Consider the following 10,822-nt stretch of genomic DNA (forward strand, 5'->3'; position numbering starts at 1 on the left):
GAGCCGAGAAGTGCTTCCAAAATTATCCAGTCTGGCGACCTCATTCTGCAAATAAGAGCTCAGAGACCCAGAGACGACATGCCCTAATCTTTGTGACCAAGTGAGGTATTGGGAATAACACTGGGAATAAAACGCCCATCCTCTAATTCCTAGTGCAGAACTGCTTTTTCTTCTTTGCTAACTCTTTTCCAAAACAAAGCCAATGTCAAATTTGTTTTTTGTTGTTTGGGTTTTTTACAGGGTTTTTTGTTTTTGTTTTTGTTTTTGTTTTCAGTACTGACCTCCTCCAGGATGACAGACAGCAGGACAAGGATAGAAAACACAACAGTGTGATCTGGAAGGTGGGGGAAGGGGCAAAGGGATCCAGTCTGGTGGGCACTGGCCCCAAGTGAGAAAGAGACCTAGTCCCGATAGGCTAAAGCACTTTTTAAATGTTTTCGATCAGCTATCATTTAAAAGTTTGAGCAAATGACTTTACTGGATGGATCAGTGGGTTAAGCCTCTGCCTTCAGCTCAGGTCATGGTCTCAGGGTCCTGGGATGGAGCACCGCATCGGGCACTCTGCTCAGTGCGGAGCCTGCTTCCCCCCTCTCTCTGCCTGCCTCTCTGCCTACTTATGATATCTCTCTCTCTGTGTGTGTCAAATAAATAATTCTTTAAAAAAAAAAAAAGGTTGAGCATCAAATTATAGAGAGATATACTGTACCAATATATTATATATATTGAAGGAGGTGCACCAAAAGATAGAAAAATTTTTAAGTTGATATTTCTAAACAATAAATTTGAATGTAGGTTGACTTAGTAAAGTCTGACATTATAACAACTTTCCCACAATTTCACTGGCTTGGCACAAAGTTTGGTCCTTGCTCATGTCATGGTCCCCCGTTGCATGGTCAAGGGAGCTCTGCTCCTTGGGTTCACCCGAGAATTCAGGATCCTTCCATCTTGGGCCTCTTCTTGTCACCGAAACCCAAGTTCATCTGCCCCGTGGCTCAAAGGGCCAATACTCTAGAGACAAGTTTCGATTGGAAAGGAATGTGAGTGTGATTCAGGTAGCTGGCCACCTGGGGAGAAGGCAGACTCTCGTCCAAAGGCCAACTCCAAGGCTTCTGCCTGGCCCAGAGATTTTTTTAAAGGGCTTTCGTCAGTTAAGGGAGGGCAGTGATGACATTTCTTGAGTCCATGCAGAGTCGATGATGTGAGCTACAGAATTATCTCGGTGCTCAAGGGTGTGCAAGAAGTTCTAGTTTCTCGGTGCCCGGAGAGGGGGTTGCAAGAAGGTCTGGTTCCTTGGCACCCAGGAGTTTGTGCAAGAGTACTCTGTTCTTCCTGCAAAGCAAGGCAAGTTCTCCAGATACATAAAGGGAGGTCAGTAAAGTCATTTGCGTGACCTTAGAAAAGAAAAACATTTAGGTAAAAGATTGCTAAGCTAATCGGAAAGCTAAGGGGGCTTCAAACAGACTTGCTGCCCTCGGTGGCTTGAGGACGTTCTGGTCCTTCATTCCCCAAGGCCAGTGGTCTGCAAACCTCAAAGAAAGTTAATTAGTTCTTACCTTTCAAGGGCTTTAAGTCAGCAAGCAAGAAGTATGTTACCTTGAAGCAAGTTAACCCTTAAGACCAGCTGGAGCTACTATATTCCCTCCTCTAGGGCCCTGGGATTCTCTTCATTCTTCTATCAGCAGACGGGGGGAGAGAAAGGGAGTCTTGAAGACTACTCAGTGGGGTGAAGGCTGGGGGTAAGAATAAGATCCGGAAGGAGGAGCATTATAGCGGCAAAGCCGTCCTCCTTCCATGGGTCCAAATGCAGTCACGTGGTTCCAGCTCACCACAAGGGGAGCTGGGAAATGTAGTCTAGCTCATGCCAGGGAGGAGAAGGCAATAGGGTTTGGTGAACACATAGCAAACTCTGACATAGAAGTTCAAGTCTCCCCACACCCCAATATGCCCAAAGAGTGGCTGGTCACCCTGAGAGGTACATGCGTCCCCACTTCCTCATCAATCTAGAGGTGTGGGTGAAGACTGACCCGGTCACCTCCCTTCCCTCTCCCACAGAGCAGGACTCCCAGAAGAGAGCCAGATTAGGGTAACATAAGAAAACGTAAATAATAGCTAGCATTACTGAGCATCAACCGATGACCCAAAGCGGTTGGTGCTATTATTACCCCCATTTTTCCTATTAAAAAAAAAAAACTCAGAGAGATTAAATAACCTGCCCCCAAATCACACAGTGGCAGGGAAGGGACTTGACCTCACACACTGGTTCCAGAGCCGGAGGGAAAAAGGGACATTAATTCCCAATGCTCTGCAAGCCCTCCAGGTGGGGAGAGGGTGGGGAGGTGCAGGCTGGGGCTGGCATGAGGTGGGTGGTGCAGGGAGAGGAGGCAGCCAGGATGGGACTGCAGCCAGATGGTGGGCACCAGCGAGATAGGGAATGAAGAGAGCAGGGATGAGCCTGCAAAGTCAGGCTGTTGCAGCTCACGGAGGAAGCATGCCCTCTAAGTCCAGGATTCTGGCCGTCCAGGTAATGCCCATTGTCTGCTGGAGCCCCTTTCATGTTGGTGCCTCTCCTTGATTAAGCTCAGGACGACCACGGGGAGTAAGGTGGCCGCCCAGGGATGGTCATGGGCTTCCCAGACTGCCCAGCTGCTCCCAGAGTCTACACTTACTGTGTTCCCAGGGCAAACTCAGTCTTTCCTCTGTCTTGAAACCCAGGGTGTGAGGCAGGATCCTTCAGTCTCAGCCAGCAGGAAGTGGTCTCTGGCTCTCCCAACGGTGTGGTACTTCAGCTGCCTTCTAAAGAGCCCACCCCGCCCTGGGACCTGCTCTTCCCAGGTGGAGAAGCCCTGGGTTGGTGGCTACAGAGCATTGCCACCAGACTCTCCTTGTTTTGGACTCCAAACCAGTGAGCGTTTGAGTGTTGCTTCTGCTGTAACTGACTGTCCGACCTCAGACAAATCACTTTGAGGATCTGTGCCTCAGTTTCCCTTGGCAAAATGAGCTTAGAAATGTGATGACTCATACCCCCAAGGAGATTCCTGAATAACTCTGTGTCTCTTCACCTCAAAATCGCTGAGTCCTTTCCAAGTGGATGAATGGATCTCCCTCTGAGGATATGTCGGGTCATAATTTCCACTGAGACACAGACATGCGTGGGGTCTGCCTCCAATGAAGAGAGGTCCATCTCTGCCAAAGCCAGTGTGCCTGAAGACATCACAGAAGCCACACCAATGCCATCTCAGAGCTTCCTTGCTCTGATGGCTATAAGCTCTCCCCCTAAGGAAAACTTCTGCTGGTTGGAGCTGGCTTCTTGTTCAGGGATCCCACCTGGACTATGGCCTCAGTTTTAAGAAAGAAGCCTTTTTGGCCTCTATTTAGATTTTTTTAATTGTTCCACCTACCAACCCAGCAGGTACCATTTGCTTTAAACAATTTGTGTTGGCTACGACCCAAGTGGGTAGGAAGTGTTAAGTCCTACGGTGCATTGGAATGCCATCAGCCCACCCTAGTACACTTTGCCAGACTCTGTCACCCACGTAATCCCACTTAACGCCCCAGCAGTCCTGGGGGAGCTCTGTCCCCATCTCCACTGCATGGATCACAAAACTACAGCACAAAGAATGAGAGTGACGTGGTCAAGATCGCAGAGGCAGCAGCATCAGGCTGAGCCAGGGTTCAAACCTTATCATCACTTGACTCCAGGTTATACCTCATTTGGCCTCATTAGCAAGAAAGAAAGGTCCCATAAGCCAAGGAGAGGTGTGCTAAGTAAAAAGAAAAGGTAAAGGGTAAGTGAGGGGCACACAGCCATGGAAGGTCTGATGGTCCATGCCGGATAATGTGTAACTGCTATTAAGGTAGACCCTTCATTATTTGACCTTTTTGAACTTGCAGAATTGTGTTTCATTCTACAATTCATTCATTGCATCAATGAGAAGCTGTTGGAAATTATCGTGTGTGAAAATATCTTGCAAGCTCTCGAGGATACGTGCAATTATTCATTGTTAAGCCTCATGAGAGAAGATGTAAAAGACCCAACTTGTGCCCTTTTGGAGGTTCTAACTTGTTTAACCTATAGTATGTAATTCCTCTAAATTTCTTAACCAAGACTTTCTTCCTATAACTGAAACAGTAGGAAAGTGCAGGATAGAGCTGATGAATTTCTGTCAGGGTTTTCCCAGAGTCTGTCCCTACTCAACCGTCACTGCCCCACCCCACTGACCCATTTCAACTTGGGATTCACTATGATCACTAGATCCTCTTCTTCTGCCCTTTATTCCTCTTGGGGTTCACTCCGACCACTTGGAGATTATTTAGTTCCACATCCACGATGCCCACCTCTCAGTCTTGAGCTGACCTGGCAAACTATTGACAATTTCTATTTCATCCGATGTGTCCCTGGGGAGAGAGTTCAGGAACATCACACATGTGGAACCGGCTGCAGCATGCCTCCAACTGGAAGCCTCATGACCTGCTACTAATAACCCTTGCTCAGGGAGTCTCCCGGGGAAAGTAGGACAGAAAAGAGGGCCTTACAAAAAGTCAGCTTAGCCTGGCCTGGTGGATCAGCCTCACAGCCCTGCACCCTTCCTTCCCACACAATCCTACCAAACATAGCCTCCAGGAACAGTAACAGAAAGATGAAGTTATCCACAGTGAGGCGGCCAGTAGCAAGCTTGAGGTGAAAACAATGGGATTTAGGTGGAGAGGTGGGAAACTGATGGGATTTGGGAGGCCACTCACCTGAGAACAGGTGTAACCCCTCGCTGGGCAGAGCTACACACAGACTGCCCCCCCCCTCCATCTTATAGCTATGAAGGTGTTTCCTGCTGCAGGAGGAAGAAGGAGAACCAGACCTCCCTCCCCAAACCCAGGAGCCCTCACCGCTTGAGGCATGGCCCCCCAGAAGGTGTGCAGGTGGCCCGTCCCCAACCCCCATCTCTCTCCGACCTCCTTCCCCACCCAGAGGGGTGTCAGACCTCATTTGCTGGTTGCAGCCTACAAGGCACTGAGTAGTCAAATCCATCATCAAGAAGCCCCCCCCCAAAAAAAATAAATAAATAAAGGATGAAATCCAGGGCAGGAAATCATAAAACACAGATCTTTTCTGGAATTGGACCCGGTTACCCTTACCCATGAGTCACCCACAGAAGCAAGGGTATGCCATTCCGTGAACTGACAAAATCACATGCAGAGGAGGAAGGTGGCAGGCAGGCCTCCACCCCTTCCCTCTTTGTCCCCGCCTGGAAGGGACGGGGATGCCAGGAAAAGAAGGACCGGCAGGCAGAGTTCTGGGGACCCTGTCATGTCATCCTTTGTTTGCAGCTTTCTGGTTCACCACTTCCTTCCTCCAGACCTGGGGGTCAGGGGGAGGGAGGTCCCCTCCCCCCACCACCGCAAGCATGCTGGGGCTGCTGGGGGCTGCACTGGCCTAGCGAGGGGCAGAGGCACACCTTTCCCAGTAATGATGCCGGAGCTGGGGGGGCATCTTTTCTGCCTCCTCCCCTCCCTAGTATTTCAGGCTCCCTCCTCTCTCTCTCTCTCCCCTTCACTCTCTTCCAAGGAGATGAGATTCAGATTTGTGGGCTGTTGTTAATGCATTCCAGATGCCAGAAGCACTCTTGGCCCCAGCTCAGCAGTTCTGCCATTGGGCCTCTCCTCCCCCCCAACCCCGACCCCACCCCCACCCCACTCCAGCCCCCTAAAGGGCATGGAGGAGAAAACAGGCAGCCTGGCGCCACCTGCTGGCAGCAGCCCGAAGCGCAGAGAAGAGGAAGAGGATTTTAGGGTGGGGCCGGAGGTTTCCGGTAACCGGCTCAATTCACAAGTTCTGGGTGGAAGAATCCGGTTTATCTGATGAAAAGTCCTTGAGGGAAAAGATTATATAAATTAGGACACTTTGGTCCTTAGAAATGAACAATGAACGGAACTGAAGATTTATGGAGCGCCTGGACAACCCTCTTTGTCTCACTTTGCCACTTTGTTGTGTTCTATTTCTTTCTTTCCTTTTTTTTTTTTTCTTTTTTCCATTCTGGAATCCCAGCTGGGTTACTTCTAACGTCAGATCCTTCGAAGGGTGGAGATTTTTGCATCCAATCTTGTGTTCAACAAAATAAGCCACAAGAAGACTGTGCAAATGAACCAGAAAGTCTGTGGCCCGGTGAAATCCAGTAGGTAGAGGAGGAGGGAGATTTAACATAAATGAAGCAAGGGGAAATAAATGGCCCTGGGATTGTTGGGACAAAGCCCCCGTGAGGATTTCCCCGGCTAGCTAGCTTCTAGGCCATTGCTGAGCCAGTGAAATGGGAGGAGACATTTCCGAGATGGCGAATTATGGCCATGTCCTACCAGGAGTGGAAACGACTGGGGGGTCAGGATTCCCCAAAACACGAGAATAAAGCCCCCGCAGCCAAGGAGTCAGGTTCCTCCGGCAGCTGGGTGGAGTAGCGCAGAAGCCTAGACCATAATTTCTCAGAGAAAAGGATGAAGAGTTCAGCCTTCCGAGAGTGCAACCTTGGCCATGCGTGCGTTTCTCCTGAACATGGTCGTCCCTGTCCCCATCCGATCAGGCCTGACCCAGGACCCTGAAACCACCAGACCAGCCCGGGAAGCAGGAGGCCCAGCCTTCCAAACAGTGAAGCGTCCCTTTTATTCATGCATCTTTATTCATGCATCAGGGACAAAATTTCCACCGGGGAGGGTTTTTTGTACTCTTTCTGCCTTGTCTTCCCGTCGAGAGACTTTTGTCTTTGCCACCTTGTCCCTGCGCCTTGGTAACAGAGAACGTGGACAGAACGGGCAACGAGAGAAGCAGAACCGGAGCGGCGGTCACGGGCTTTCTGTTTCTGGCCAAGCCACCCTGTACTTGGGTGATGATATGAAGTGGAGGGGCTGCTTGGAGACAAGCGGTGGATGGGCGGAGCCTTTAAACAGGGTGTGCATGGAAGAGTCGAGAATGGGAAGGCTGGAGGTCTGCAGCAGGTCTGGAGACCAGTAATGTAGGAAATACTGAGAACATTTCAATGAGAGAAGAGACCTTTTTTTCTAAAGATTTTATTTATTTATTTGACAGACAGAGCTCACAAGTAGGCAGAGAAGCAGGCAGAGAGAGAGGAGGAAGCAGGCTCCCTGCTGAGCAGAGAGCCCCATGTGGGGCTCGATCTAAGGACCTTAGGATCACAACCTGAGCCGAAGGCAGAGGCTTCAACCCACTGAGCCACCCAGGTGCCCCTAGATTTATTTTTTTAAGTGATTTGTTGTGCATTTAGAATGTATTTCCCTCCCCCATTCCCATCTTAGATGGTTTCTTAAAGGACTAAACATCAGAATTACTTGTGAGCTGCCTTTATTTACGGGGGAGAGAAGCAAGTGTTCCCTGTTTCTTTGAATCAGCATCATGGAAGATGGGGCCTCAGGGGCTCCCACCTGCATATCCAATGTATATATGTTCTCATATCCAATGTGATGACATATCCAATGTATATATGTTCTCAGCCCTGAAAAAGAGTGGTAATAATAGAGCTGTAATCTCAGACCTTTTTTTCTTTCTTTCATAGTTAAAACAAACATGTCCAAAGGAAGAAAAAACCATAGGCATGTCAGTTTCTCGATCTAAGATGTCTTCCCCAGACACCTGGAGGGAGACCTTTGGTCCGAGTTGCATGAGTGTTGATGAGACTCTGTGTGGGGTGGAGTTTATTAATGGGGTTTGAGGCTATGGGATATGTGGCAATGCTCTACCAATCTGGGCCAGTTGAACGTTGTGGTTCAAAGCACAGGGCCATCAATTCTCCCCCGGTCCAAAGCTCAGCAAGGCGACTTCTTCCCCATATGACCCAAGCTAGTCATGTCTCCTCTTGGTGCCTTGACTTCTTTGTTGGTAAGGTGGGGATAAAAACAGAACCAGTTCTTTGAAGTCAAGAGTCAGCCTAAGGAGTAAATGAGTGACATGGTGAAGTGGTTAGCACAGTGGCCGCCATCTTATAAATGTTCATTCAATGTCAGCAGCTCGTGGGTACACGAGCTGAAGTGGGCACGCTCCAGCCCTCCGTGAACGTCTGTGGTCTGATTACTCACTTAGATCAAACCAGAGGCCATCTGTGCTTGTCTCGCTGGCTGACTGCGTCCCTCCACAGGGGAGCTCTTCTCTTGGGTCCAAGGAATGTCTGAGTTGGGGGGTGATGAGGGGTCTGGCTCTGTGTCCTCATCCTGAATCCGGTAACTCTGACTCTTTTCCACCTCCTGTAGCAGGCGCCCATCTCCCCTGGGGAAGAGACGATATTGGCACATTATTCTGGGCAACTGTGGTCTTTGCTCCCTTCCCAAAGCTTTTGGAAGGAACAGAAAGACATCACAAGCCACTGATGTCCACTCAGAGCCCATGTAGGTGCCCCAGCAGGCCAGATTCTGCTCAGGCCCTAGAGTTGCCCACATGCTCTGCTCCAGCCTGGCCGAGGTCCCCTTTCATTTCTCGAGAGGCTGGGCTCCCACCTCCTGTCTGCTCTTCCGTGGGGCTCCCAAAACCCAGGTCCCCTCCCTCTGGCTTCCCGGCTGCTTCTCACCGCATCCAAAACTCCACCACCTTAGGGAGAAGAGTACCTATACCCAACCAGGAAAAAGACCCCATAGTAGCTTACAAATGGATACGGGACATGGCATTGTCGCAACCTTTCAAAATACTTTCAGTGTTTCCAGACCTACTTCTTGATCATGTCTTTTATGGCCATTTGCTCTCTTGAGTTCCTCCTGCCTCCTTATAATAAAAGGGTACTCTCACCGTCCAGTCCCCGCTCCTCCACTGTCTAGACAGCGAGCGCCCTGGCAAGTGGGGTGCGCTCAACCAAGGAAGGGTCCCAGATGAGACACCGTGGTGTGGTCAGAAGATGTTCTAGCTTTGCTTTCTAATTGTTTTTATCTTATTTTTTATCTTCCATTTTTGCATCTGTTTTAGATTTTACATGGGAGAGTGGTGATGACTGTTTGCATGTATTAAATGTGGAGGTACACAGTGTCAACGGTATGGTGACCTCTGTACTGGCCCACATCTCCTGTCCATCATTCTCTGATTTGGCTCTAGATGATTTTTTCCTGCTTCATCAGCCCCCAGAGCGGTTCCCCTCCTGGCTAGGGTGGTATTTGCAGTCCCTAAGGTCAAGTAGGACCAGGCACCAACCAGCCTTTGAAAGGACACCAGAGGCTCAGGGCTGAGCCTGCATTAACCCTTCAGTAGCTGGGCTGGAGAGATGGTCGGGCTCCTGGTGGATGGAGGGGCAACCCAAGGTCAGGCATGCCCTTGGTGACTTGGAAGTATTTCAGAATGTTAACAGCAGCCCTGTGCACCCCCGACCCCTGCTCACTGGCCAGTCCCACTGCAGCCACACCCTTCCTTCCAGGGAGCCCTTCAAACTCTGCAAATCTTGCCTGCTTTTGCACCATTCCCTGAGAATCAAGCACCTTTCCACCTTCTCTCTGCCTGTTAAAATGCCACTTACCCTTCAAGATCTAGTTTGGATTCTCCCGTCCCAGAGAAAACCCTGCAGGGCACCCAGTTAGGACCAAGCCCTCCCTCCCCTGCTCACAGCACACCCTCACATTTAGCACTTAACGCTTACGGTAATGTGGGCGATTAGTCGGCACTGGCTCTTGCGCACGCGCGCTCTCTCCCCTCAGCCCTCTCTTCCCAGCTTGTAACCAGAGGAAACCCTATAAGCTCCTGGAGAGGAGCAGCTACCGTGTCTCCACAAGCCTAAGATGCATCATTATTTTATACCCCTCTAAGAAAGAAAAGAACCTGCCAATAGACGACATACCCTGATTTCCAAGATGCTGACGTTGTTTTTAAGTGTGACTTAGAATGAATGAATGAAATGTGAGGGACGCCTGGGTGGCTCAGTTGGTTGAATGTCTGCCTTCAGTTCAGAGCGTGATCCTGGGGTCCTGGGATCGAATCCCGCATCAGGCTCCTTGCTCAGTGGGGAGCCTGCTTATCCTTCTCCCTCTGGGGCTGCCCCCCACCACCGCTAGTGCTCTCTTGCACTCTCTCTCTCTCTCTATGTGCGTCAAATATATAAATAAAATCTTAAAAAAAAATTTTTTTAAACAAATGGGAGGAGTGTCTGGGTGTCTCAGTTGGTTGGTTAAGCATCTAACTCTTGGTCTTAGTTCAAGTCTTCATCTCAGGGTTGTGAGTTCAAGCCCCGCATTGGGCTCCACTGGGCATGGAGTCTACTTAAAAAAAAGAGAAAAAGAAAAAAGGAAAGGAAAGGAAAGGAAAGGAAAGGAAAGGAAAGGAAAGGAAAGGAAAGGAAAAACAGGGGACACCTGGGTGGCTCAGTCGGTTAAGTGTCTGACTTCAGCTCGGGTCATGATCCCAGGGTCCTGGAATCGAGCCCCGAATCAGGCTCTCTGCTCAGCGGGGAGCCTGCTTCCCCCTCTCTCTCTGCCTGCCTCTCTGCCTACTTGTGGTCTCTGTCTGTCAAATAAATAAATAAAATCTTAAAAAAAAAAAGAAAGAAAGAAATTCACGGAGCCCTCCTCACACGTCAGGTGTGGTTTGGGGAAGCAGTTCATGGCGAAGGGACCCGAGATCCCAGACAAAGTTCCAGCTCTGTGGTAGCCTGGATGTCCCCAGAGAGCTGCTTAATCCCTTTGACATTCCCTGGACTGAAGGATGATAAGCTGGTAACATTTCATATGTACAGACTGCTCATGACCACACCAGCAGTTTTGTATTTCTCTGTTTTATAAAAAATACAAATGTATTTCTTAAATGGAAAACCAGCGTCCCTAGCCCTTTTGATTTTAAGGATAGTGGGAGGGGCAGCTC

The 10,822-nt window shown here is 49.6% G+C and overlaps 1 protein-coding gene across 1 annotated transcript in view; it reads right to left on the reverse strand.

Annotated features, from left to right (window-relative positions):
- CDRT4 (CMT1A duplicated region transcript 4) overlaps positions 1 to 1,655 on the reverse strand; it is a 60,486-nt gene extending 58,831 nt beyond the window's left edge. The window contains exon 1 of the mRNA XM_032841327.1: positions 1,554 to 1,655. The gene's annotated coding sequence lies outside the window, so the exon portion shown is untranslated. The remainder of the gene's footprint in view (positions 1 to 1,553) is intronic.
- Between the last annotated feature and the right edge of the window lie 9,167 nt (positions 1,656 to 10,822).

This window comes from Lontra canadensis, unplaced genomic scaffold, assembly GCF_010015895.1.
Source record: "Lontra canadensis isolate GAN:19392208 unplaced genomic scaffold, GSC_riverotter_1.0 scaffold122, whole genome shotgun sequence".
Lineage (NCBI taxonomy): Eukaryota > Metazoa > Chordata > Mammalia > Carnivora > Mustelidae > Lontra > Lontra canadensis.